The sequence below is a fragment of the Chlorocebus sabaeus genome, chromosome 21 (assembly GCF_047675955.1).
Source record: "Chlorocebus sabaeus isolate Y175 chromosome 21, mChlSab1.0.hap1, whole genome shotgun sequence".
NCBI classification, from domain to species: domain Eukaryota; kingdom Metazoa; phylum Chordata; class Mammalia; order Primates; family Cercopithecidae; genus Chlorocebus; species Chlorocebus sabaeus.
Window position 1 is genome coordinate 11,955,779 of NC_132924.1, and position 12,378 is coordinate 11,968,156.

General features: G+C 37.2%; 1 protein-coding gene across 2 annotated transcripts in view; it reads right to left on the bottom strand.

The window, feature by feature from the left end:
* VWC2 (von Willebrand factor C domain containing 2) overlaps positions 1–12,378 on the bottom strand; it is a 162,280-nt gene that overhangs the window by 22,223 nt on the left and 127,679 nt on the right. The window lies entirely within an intron of this gene.

The window sequence follows — 12,378 nt, forward strand, 5'->3', positions numbered from 1 at the left end:
TGATGTCCTCTCTTTTGTTTCTTATATCAGCAATTTGCATCCTCTTTTTTGTTCTTAGCTTGGTGAGATACTTAGAACGTTAATTAATCTTTTCAGTGAACAAGCTCTTGTTTTAATCAGTTTTCTCTATTGTTTTCCTGCTTTCAAATTAATTGATTACTGCTCCATTTCTTTTCTTCGGCCTACTTTGAAATTAATTTGCTCTTCTTTTTCTAGTTTCTAAAGGTAGAAGCTTAGATTACTGGTTTTAGATTTCTTCTTTTCTACTTTATGCATTCAATACTACAAATGTCCCTGTAAGTCCTGCTTTCACTCTATCCCACACATACTGGGGTTTTCATTTTTTTTTTTTTTTTTTTTTTTTTTTTTTTTTTTGAGAGGGAGTCTCGCTCTGTCGCCCAGGCTGGAGTGCAGTGGCCGGATCTCAGCTCACTGCAAGCTCCGTCTCCCAGGTTCATGCCATTCTCCTGCCTCAGCCTCCCGAGTAGCTGGGACTACAGGCACCCGCCACCTCGCCCGGCTAGTTTTTTGTATTTTTTAGTAGAGATGGGGTTTCACCGTGTTAGCCAGGATGGTCTCGATCTCCTGACCTCGTGATCCGCCCATCTCGGCCTCCCAAAGTGCTGGGATTACAGGCTTGAGCCACCGCGCCCGGCCTCGGGTTTTCATTTTTATTTAGTTTAAAATATTTTTAAACTTCTCTTGAGACTTTTGGGCTCCATGTCTTATTTATAAGTGTGCTGTTTAACATTCAAGTATTTGGGGACTTTCCAAGTATCTTTCTATTACTTATATCTCATTTAATTCCCTTGTAGTCTGAGAACAGATATTGTATGATTTCCATTTTTCAAAAATTTTTAAGGTATTTTATGACCCAGAATGTGGTCTATCTTAGTGAGGGTTCCATATCATTTTGAGAAGAATGTGTATTATGCTATTGTTGATGAAGTAGTCATCGATAGATGACATCATCAATAGATTGATGTCAATAGATGTTAATTATATCCTCTTGACTCATGGTACTTTTCAGGTCAACTATGTCCTTACTGATTTTTCAGCTTCCCGAATCTATACATTTCTGGTAGAGGGGTGTGAAAATATCCAAGTATAAAAGTGGATTAACTTGTTTCTTCTTGCAGTTCTATCAGATTTTGCCTCATATATTTTGATACTGTTTTCAGGCAAATGCATATTGGAGACCTGTGTGTCTTCTTGAAGAATTGACTCATTTATCATTACATAATACCTCCCTCTGGCTGATAACTTTCCTTGTTCTGAAGTCTGCTCTGCCAGAAATTAATATAGCTACTTCTGCTTTCTTTTGATTAGTCTTAACATGGTGTAACTTTATCAATCCATTTACTTTGAAGCTATACAGTAGTCCCTTTTTATCCACAGTTTCGCTTTCCATGGTTTCAGTTACCTATAGTCAACTGCAATCCAAAAATATTAAATGGAAAATTCCAGAAATAAAAAACTCCTAAACTTTAATTTTTTTGCACTGCTCTAAATAGCATGATGAACATTCATGCCATCCCATGTCATCCTTCCTGGTACATAAATCATCCCCTTGTCTAGTATATTCTTGGTGTGTATGCTACTCAGCATTATAAGGAGAAAACATAGTATGTATAGGGTTCAATACTATCTAAGGTTTCAGGGATTCACTGGGAGTTGTAGAACATATCTTTTGTGGATCAGGGGAGATAGTCTATGTGTCTGATTTCTTGCTGACAACAAATAGTGGTGTATTGTTTTTGATCCCCTTTGAAAATCTGTCTCTTGGTGTATTTAGCCCACTTATGTTCAAAGTGACTATTAATATAGTTGGATTAATATCTGCTATATTTCTCACTATTTTCTATTTGTTGCATTTGTTCTTTGTTCCTATTTTTCCTCTTCAACTTTTTTATGCTTTTTGTGGTTTTAATTTAGCACTTTATGATCCTTCTTTATGATTTCTTCTTTCTTAGCATACATGCTATATTTCCTTTTTTACTTTTTATGGGGGTTGCCTTAGACTTTACAGTATACAACTAATATAAGTCAGCTTTCAACTAACACTAAATTACTTTGTGGGTAATGAGAGTATCTTATAATAACAAAATAAACCTAATTCTTTTTATCCATTGTCCCACTGCTATCATTCATTTCTGTTATACATAAGCTTACATAGGTTATACGTATATGGGGGTGTATGTGTGTGTATGCTTATGATATGTGTGTATGTATATACATCTGTAATGTGTTGTAAGAAGAAATCACCACTCTAGAATTTTGTAGCCTGCAGAATTATCTTTCAAAAGTGAAGGAATAATAAAAACTTTGTCAGACAAATAAATATTGAAGGATTTATTGTTAGTAGACCAGCCTTACCAGAAATTTCAAAGTTCTTTAGCAGGAAAGAAAATCGTATGGGTAAGAAATCCAGATCTAAATAAAGAAAGAAGTAACATAACAGAAAGAGCAAGTGAAGGTTTAAAAAAAAAAAAAAAAAAACTTTGATTTTTTTCTTATCTTAATTGATTTAAAAGATAACAGTTCGTAATAATAGCAACAATGTATTTATGTATGCTTATGATACCTGTGTGTTTGTGTGTGATATACATATACACATATATATAAAGCATACATATATACACACACATATATAAAGCATACATATACATACACACACACACATATACACACACACACACACACACACACACACATATATATATAAAACATTTATAATAGTTGTACAGGAAGGCTATTGTGGGCTAAAGTTGGGTATTTTTCTTCCCCCAGATCAGTTAGGCTCTGGTAAGACCCTAGCAGGTTAAGTTCTGGTTAAACAGTTTCTCCTGAGAACTGAGAACACAATGCTCTGGAGTGTTTCAAATGGCTACTTTTCCCCTCCCGCTGCAAGAAGTGTGAGCGAATTTTTCTCTAATATTCACTGTGAGAACCTTGTTGAGCTCCTGGCAGTTAAACCCAAAGTGTGGGAACTGTGACCCTATGACTGGATCCCCGTGGAGTTTTTTACTTTCAATTTTGTCCAGCAAGCTTCCAGCAATTCATCAGTTACTGGTTAGGTTTTCCTCAATTACAGTTTACATTGTCTTAACCCAATACTGGTTCCCATGGAGCTTTCTGCTCAGGTAAGTTGTGATTTTCTATATTTGCCTGTAGATCTCTTCAATTTGGAGAGTAACAGTTTGTCCTGTTACCTCTGAGGGATCCAAGAAGAGTTGTTGATTTTTTAGTTTGTTCAGAGTTTTACTTGTTTTTAGGATAGAGTTGCAACTTCCAAGCTTCTACATGCCAGACTGGAAACTCTACTGATCAGTGTTTGAGAACTAAGCCAACTTTGGCATATCTGGAATAAACTTCCTGTGGTCTTGGCATGCAATTCTTCTTCTATATTGAAGTATTCCTTTTATCAATATTTTAAAAGAATTTTTGTGGCAGTATTCATGCAAAATATTGGCCTGTATTTTTTTCACTGTCTTTGGTTTTGTTATCAGGATAATAACTACTTCATAGAATGAGTTGGGAAATTATTGGATGAGATTCAGGGATACTAATTAATTCTTCTTTCAATGTTTGGTATTATTCTTGAATTTGAGTTTTTAAAAAATTATCAATCCAATTTTCTTAATAGTTCTCAAGTGAATTATTTCATATTGAGTGAATTGAGGTAGTTTGCAATTTTTGAGGACTTTATCTACATCATCTTACTTGTTAAATTTATGTGTGTAGAGTTGCTGATAATATTCCTTTGTTTTCTTTTTAATGTCTGATGGACCTGTAATCATAGCTCCTGTTTTATTACTGATTTTAGTAATTCATGTCTTCTTTCTTTTCTTCCTTTGTGCTGCTATGTGTTTAATTGTAGATCTTTTCAAAGAACCAATAAGCTTCTGGTTTCATTGATTTTCTTGGGTGATTTTTTGTCATCAATTTTACTGATTTTTGTTCTCATCTAATCCCAGCACTTTGGGAGGCCGAGACGGGCAGATCACAAAGTCAGGAGATCGAGACCATCCTGGCTAACCCGGTGAAACCCCGTCTCTACTAAAAAATACAAAAAAACTAGCCGGGCGAGGTGGCGGGCGCCTGTAGTCCCAGCTACTCGGGAGGCTGAGGCAGGAGAATGGCGTGAACCTGGGAGGCGGAGCTTGCAGTGAGCTGAGATCCGGCCACTGCACTCCAGCCTGGGCAACGGAGCGAGACTCCGTCTCAAAAAAAAAAAAAAAAAAAAAGACTAGTTTTGAAATTACTACAGGATATAATGCTTTTCTTGCCTCATGGACAGTTGATAAACATGGCTTAACTGAATTTTTCTGTGATCATTTGATGTCAGAGCAGAGGGTTCACATTGTGAAGGGTTTTTTTTGTGGTTTATACCATCTAGACTCCATGAATATGTCCACCCTGCTCACTGGTGCTGATGCACAATGCTATGATCTGAATATTGGTGTCCCCCTGAAATTCGTACGTTGAAACTTAATCAACAATGTGATAGTGTTAAGAGGTGAAGCCTTCAGGAGGTGATTAAGTCATGAGGTCTGCCCTCATGAGTGGGATTTAGTGATCCTAGGAAAGAGATGGGAGGGAGCTGTTCATCCTTTCCATCCCTCCCCTGCCCGCTATGTGAGGATGCTACCATGACAAGACACCATCAATTGAACAGGCCCTCTCCAAACACCAAATCTGCAAGTGCCTTTATGTTAGACTTCCTGGTCACTAGAACTGTGAGAAAATACATTTCTGATGTTTATATATTACCCAGTCTGTGGTATTTTGTTATAGTAGCATGAATGGACTAAGACATATAGTATCAGAATAGCCTAGCACATTTAACAAAAACTCAATCTTGATTGGGAAAGAGCCATCTTCCATCCCTTAAAAAATCTCCTGCAATGCAGAGGCTGTGTTCGGCGCCTGCTGTTGCCCTAGTTGCCAGCACACTGTAGCCCAGGAGAGGTGCTTTCACTTAGCATTGAACAGATGATAAGGCTGTGGCTTACAAATTATAAATCCAGCTAGAACCTCTTGGGCCATTTTTAGTTGAGCCTCCCCTCCTGGCTGCTCCTGTGTCTCCAGCAAAACTGCCTTCTCAGTGACAGCCCTAGGTCCCTATCCATGCTTTTCCCTGATTGGAAGTCCCAGGAGCCAACACAGCACTGCAGCCTCACCTTAGGGTCTAGTATTGCATGCAGCACAGAGCTAAAAAGCTCAGTATATGTACGGTTAAGTCTTCAAATTAAATAACGAATTGGCATACTGAAATAAAAGTATCACAGCTGTGTTGGTGGATAAATTGCCACTATGTTTTAGATTTTTATAACAAGGGATGGTAAGCCATAGGAAGACTGTGTTGATGAACAAGGATTGGGTACAGTGGCTCATGCCTGTAATCATAACACTTCGGGAGGCCGAGGCAGGTGGATTGTTTGAGCCCAGGTGTTCAAAACCCCATCTCTACAAAAAATAGAAAAATTAGCCGGGCATGGCAGTGTCATCTATAATCCCAGCTATTCAGGAGGCTGAGGTGGGAGGGTCACCTGAGCCTGGGAGGTCAAGGCTGAGGTGAGCTGTGATTGTGCCACTGCACACCACCCTGGATGACAGAGTGAGAACTTGAAAGAAAGAAAGAAAGAAAGAAAGAAGAAGAAAGAAAGAAAGAAAGAAAAAGCAAAAGCCCAGAAACGACACACATAGGTGTCTATGTCATATCTCCTCCCCTTCCATCCAGGACCAGGTGTTGAGGAATGGTCCATCACACCAGAATGACATAGCCCCCATGGAGCAGAACTCCAAGCAGTGAGAGCCCAGCAGGGTACAGCATGTGCTTGTGGCAACACATTTTATTTTAGGCACTAGACTATTGGTAATTTTTTTGCGTTTTTCTGAAATTAAACTGCAGATAATTCCCAAGTATTCCAAACTTTACATCCCAAACCTCTTTTGAAACAGCTGCTTTTTCTGTAACTTATTGTAAATTATGTTCCTTAGCACCACCTCTGACTGCCAAATGTAAAATTTCCCAACTGTTATTTATAGAGAGGAATCAACATCTATTGTATTTAGATTTCCCTTTTACATACCGGACATATTTTAGTTTCACAGAGCGCTGGTCTCAAAAGGATTAAAAACAAACAAACAAACAAACAAATACTGGTTTCCTAAGACGCATTTTCATTTCACTAAGAGTAAACTAAAAATATGTCGATGTCTTTGTGCATATTTATGTGTTCATGTGGACTTGTGTGTTTTCCTGGTAAGGACCTACTACAAAATTGTTTTTAACTAAGAGTTCAAATGAGCAACACTTTTTAAAAAGGGACTAAAACAAGCATGAAAAAAAGCAAATCTGGTCTCTATGGAAGAAATAATCTTCATCAAAAGAAAACGCCTGCCAGCTTGAAAACTATCCTGCCAAATCAATATCCTGTCTTTCTCAGTGGCTCCCAGGGAGTGCTGTGCAGGAATAGGAGCCCTTCTTGTAGTTTATACTCTTCCTTCCAGCCCTCTGGGAACATGCCCTAGTCTAGATCCATGGACCCTAATGCATAACTCCTTGATCACTCTGTTCCAATCCTTTCAAGTTGATTTATCATACGCTACCCAGTCTCCACCAAAATTCAAGATATAAAATATATCTCCATTTTTAAAGGCTAAAGTATTCTCATGCTCAACATTCTCAGGAAACAGAAATAATATGTCCTCCTCAAAGGAATAAAAAAGGAAAAATATTTCCCAAAGTTCATATTCCAGTATAGCAAAAGGTACCCTGTTTAAAAAAGTGTCCCTGTTGTCAAATAAATTGAGGACAGGCTTCATTATACAACTTAAGTGAAGATTCTTCATTGAAGATCTTTTCAGAACCTTAATTGTGCTAACATATACTGAGAACCTCAGAGAAAGGGGCAGCGTGGGCAGCATTTTCTAAATTCACTTGAATAGAAGTCTTTGCTCACAAACAGTTATTAGGATCTGATAAACATTCATATTCATTCCCCGGAGCAGTGTTTGAAAAATGAACCAACACGATGTAAGTAAAAAAAAGTCACGGTCTCCTTTGCATACAACATGCAGAACGGAGAGGCAAATACGTGGGGCTTGCACAGGCTAACTCACTGGGCAAGTATTATTACATAGGCTTTCCCACCCCCCGACAGAGCACACACAAAAATGCCAACACAGCATGAAACTGCAACACAAATCAAGAAACAGAACATGACCAGGGCCTGAGAAGCCCCCTCATGTGCCTTTGCTGACTTCTAACAGAATAAAATAGGTTTGCCTATTTCTGCACTCCTTAGATAATCATAATATATATACCCCTGTAGAGCAGGACTTCTTTTCCTCAATATTATGTTCATAAGATTCATTCACATTGTTGAAGTAGCTGTACTTATTTCATTCGCATTGTTGCGTGGTATGGTATTTTTCATTTTATGAATGTATCACAATTTATTTACTACTCTTGATAGACATTTACTTTCTACTGGATAGATATTTAAAGTATCAATAGCAGAAAGTTGGAGTACTATAGTAGTAGCTATTAAAAGTACCTATTATGAAGTAAAACATTCTTCCATAAACATTTTTAGAAGTGTCCTTGCTGTGCAACTATCCCAGGAATGGAAGAGTTGGGTCATAGGGCATGTATACTTTCAACTGTAGCAGAAAGCAGTAAACGTTTTCCCAAAGTGGTTACATAAGAATCAGCATATAAGAACTCCAGCTGATCCAGAGCTTGATGTTGGTATTACTGTTATTTTTTTATTGTTATGTTTTACTGACCCTGGCGGATGTGCAATAGTATCGAATGGTGGCTTTAACTTGCATTTCCTTGATGACTGATTGTTTGGATACTCTCTGCTAATATGTGTCTTTTGAAGTATTTTGTCATTATTTTCTACTGGTTGTCAAGTCCTTATTTATTTGTCAGAATTTTCATGTACTCTAGAAAAGTCCTTTGTCTGATGTATGATGACAAATTAAACTTCCAATGATAATTATGAAATTGTCATCTCTCTTTTTAGTTCTTTCAAATTTTGCTTTACTTTAAAGCTGTGCTATTAAGTACATATATAATTAGCAGAGTAATGTCATCTGGCTAAATTGAGGTTTTTATTGCTTGTCTCAAGAGATGCTTCTTGCCTTAAAATCTACTTTGTTTGTTCTGCCAACTGCATTTTTTTGGTTATATTTTATAGGGTCCATATTGGTATCTTTTTATATTCAACATTTTTTCCATCCTGCAGTTAAAATGTCCCTTGAAAGCAGAAGATAGAGTTTAAGAAACTGTGTTTGAAAATCTTTATCTTAAAAATATATTTAATTGATTTTTATTCAATATAATAATGACTATGAGGAGAATGACATAAACCCAGGAGGCGGAGCTTGCAGTGAGCTGAGATCCGGCCACTGCACTCCAGCCTGGGGGAAAGAGTGAGACTCCGACTCAAAAAAAAAAAAAAAAAAAAAAAATTAATGAATATATTTGCCTTAAATCTATGGCCTTAGTAGTTCTTTTCTACTTAGCCCATCTGTTTTTATTCGTTTTATCTCATTTGTTGTCTTCTAAAGGACCTTTTTTTTTTTTTTATTCCTGTTTACCTGTCTCCTGGCTTGTGAGTTTCCTATTGCCTGATACAAATCCTCAAATACAAATCTTAAAAGAATCTTAAAGTAAGGAGGTGAACATGGGGTTTATCTCAATCAGCCTTCCTTTCCTGTGAGAGCTAGACCTTCAAGTCCTTTGTTCTCTCATGCTTTCAAAGCAGTTTTTTGTTTTGTTTTGCTTTGTGTTTTAATGTGTGTGCATTCTGTCCCTTAGACTTGTTCTCAGTAGTGGGAGTTACTCTCATGTACCCTCTTCCATCATGGCTAAAAGTAGCTTTGGGATGATTTCATTGTCACATTTTATTGGACTAACACTTCCCAAATAAGAAAGGAGCAGATCGTAAGTATCCCTACAAAATGAGAAGTTAACCTGCAAAAATTGATAAGGTGTTATGATTGTATAGTTCAGCAGGGATGCTAACACAGAGATGTTATGGATTTATTGGTCTGTAAAAAGTCAAACAGCATATTATGTAATTTAGCAATCTTATGTATGCATTCCTTTCCATATTGACTGTTATAAATCGCTGTTTTTGAACAAGTTCTTTTGTCTTCCTCATGGTTCTACCATTAGAAATTAAATACAATTTTGCAGGTGTCCCTGATCCATTTATGTGAGAATATAATTTATATAATAGAATTTCAAAGTTTTTATCAAATACATTTGGCCTGGGAAAATTATTAGGATAGTACATCCCCTTGTCATTTTGCTACTTACACAGTTCTTCATTGTTAAGACCTCAGAGCTCTGCTTCATCTGTGTTAATCTTCCCTCTGTTCCTAAAGGAGATGTATGGGTATTAAATGGGAGGTGGGAAACTGAGGCTTTGAATGCTCAAACTACAAAATATTAGGCCTTGGTGATCTTTGTTCTGATACTTCAACACTCATATGGGAAAACTGAAACCTAGAATTAGATCCCAATTCTAATCACAAGATTAAAATTGAGATTAGTTATTTGACTCTTTTGCAAAACATGTATTTGTCTCTCAAACTTTTTCGGTAGGATCTAACATGCCAGATGGTCTCCCTGTTTCAGAATTGCAAGTGTGAATGACGACATACTGGGGCACCTATTTGTTACCGTTAAAGACCAACTTGGACTGTTTGAATTCAAATAGAATATATTCAAGACATGTTAATCAGGTTTATTGTTTATTTCCAATAAGTTCTTTTTCTTCCAATACAGTTTGTAGTGGTCACTGGCGAAAGCAACATGAAAGCCTTGAGGAGCTCCTAGGGCAAATTTAAGGGGCAAGAAGGGTCCACATGTGTGTCACCCAGAATTCTGACTAGGTCATCACATTGTACCACTGCTCTTTTCATCCTCATCTTTGACCAGCCTTGGTGTCTAGCTCCAGGGACTCCTTTCACTGGACCCATTTTAATGTCTTGGCTGCCCTGATTTTGCCGCCATCTTCTGCCTCTCATGCATTTCTTCCCTCTACTTCCCCACATTTGAGGCATAACAATTTCAAGTATGTGGGAAAGCACTAATATTGCCACGATATGTTTAAATTATACCGTCTTATTTTGATAGTTAGACCTTAATCCACTGGCTACTATGACATGCCATCAAGTTTAACTTTCACAATAGAAGCCTAAGTAGCATTTTGAAAATTCGCAGAAAAATGGCAACACCAGGAAATGCTCCTTCTCCAAATTCCATTAATATATTTTAAAAGTCATGAAGTGAATGTGATGTGATTCAGAAATGAGGGAATAATCATTTGTAATGCACTCAGAAGAAACAAAAGGTGAGCATTCCCTGTATATCTGGTCTCACAGGGGTGAGCCATCGCGCCCGGCAAAGGGTGCACTTCTTAAACACCGCTGGGCCCAGGGAGTGTGCTTGGATGCAGGCTGCCTGAGGCTTCAGGGAGGCCTGCTATGATCTCAGATTCTGAAGCCAGTCCTCCTGAACTGGTCTTAACCCCTTCGTAGTGACATGGTACAAAGGATGAATGGAATGTTATGAATGTTATGAATTAGAAAAAAAAAATCGATATTACTAATAGAATAAAGTGTAGTGAAACCACAGTTTTGTAGCTCTATACCATAACTAAATTGATAATCTGAACAAGAACTAAATTTAGGAAAATCACTGATCATCTAGATAATAGCTGCAGAGCTAACAAAATCGATAAACACCAAGTTATTGTGAAACAAATAAGGAAAACTAGAATTAGGAGCAGGATTAAACCTAAGAAGATAAGGAAAAAGGAAATTTAGTGGTGTCTTGATTAGTATTTAACTGGCTGCCAGAAAATTTTAAAAAAGGCCCAGAAAAAATAGTTGCCATGGACTACTTCCACCAAGGCCAATTTTGAGCTACCAATGAGACCTCACTGAAGAGGCTGGGAAGAGTCCCTGAGTTGGACAGAGAAGTACATGATCAACTCTCAAAGCCAGTAGGAGCCCGCCTCTAGCGACGTGGATGAAAACATGATACCGAGTGGTTGTGAAGGGCAATGATGAAACAGGCTACAGATACACAAATGTAAATAAGTGAAGCAATAAACATAGATTGGAGAACTGTGAATAAATACAATGCAAGGAAGAAACTAGCAGCTAGTCTGGTGGTTGAGTGCAGTAGGCTAGAACATTTGTGAATAGATATTTCTGGGGGATGGGAGAGAAGTTCCGTATATGGAAAGCGCAGTGCAGACAGTGGAAGTGCCATGGGTTGGTGTGATGTTGTATAGACTTCCTAATTCAACAAATGGAGACACTTGCATTTAAGCTGGGCCCTGGGACGAGCCTCTCTGAGAATTCACTGAAATTTTGGAAGGGGCTATTTTACTTCCATAAGTTGTGTTGGATCCTGTACAAATGGAAACCATTGACATCTGATTATCATATAGACACAAATGAAATGATACACAAATGAAAAGACCATGTAAGGAGAATGCAGCATGGTGTTATCTAACACCCCACAATTAGAAGTTTTATTAGGGAAACAAAAACATGGTAATCCAAGCACATACACTCATAAATCAATGATATAACCACATTTAAAATCAGCCCAAAGTGATGTCAATATCTTTGTCTGTCATTCTTGATGACTGGCATCCAACATAAAACAAATCAATTGCAAATCTTTCAAACGATGCAGAAAATCCTGAAGTCAAAATTGCTGTTGAGAAATTGCTAAGAATCACACACAAAGCCACTAATAAATAAGTGTATGTCAGAGCTAGACCACAAATCTAGCATCTATTCAGTAGTATTGAGATTGGGGGGGAAACCTAAATCATCATCGATCAGTATAAAGCATCCCTGAATTTAAAATACACAAACCCTTGTCGATAAAGAATTTTATAATTCAAGTAGTTTAATGTTCATGTGCAAAGACGTCACATAGGAATTGCGATGGTTTAAAATAAATTTTCTGCAAAAAATTACTTAAACTTTGCCTTGAACATAAGTAAAAGTAAAAATGAAGGTAAAGACAAACAAGACCAGTCAAAAGAAAAAGAAAAAAAATAACTACAAAGGACCCATAAAATAGAAATTAGGGTAGAAGAAGTCTTACAAGGTCCAACAATTGTAAGATACACGTTTTCCTATGCAATAAAGGCTACATGTTTTTGATTAAAAGCAAAGCAGCACCAAAATGTTGTGTGTGAAAGAACATAAGTACAAATAAAAATTCAGAAAGGCTAAATCAAAAATTAATTTTAAACAATGCATCACTTCTTGTAAAAAACTACATGATAGGTGACAAAATAATCTGTACAGCAAACCCCTCTGACA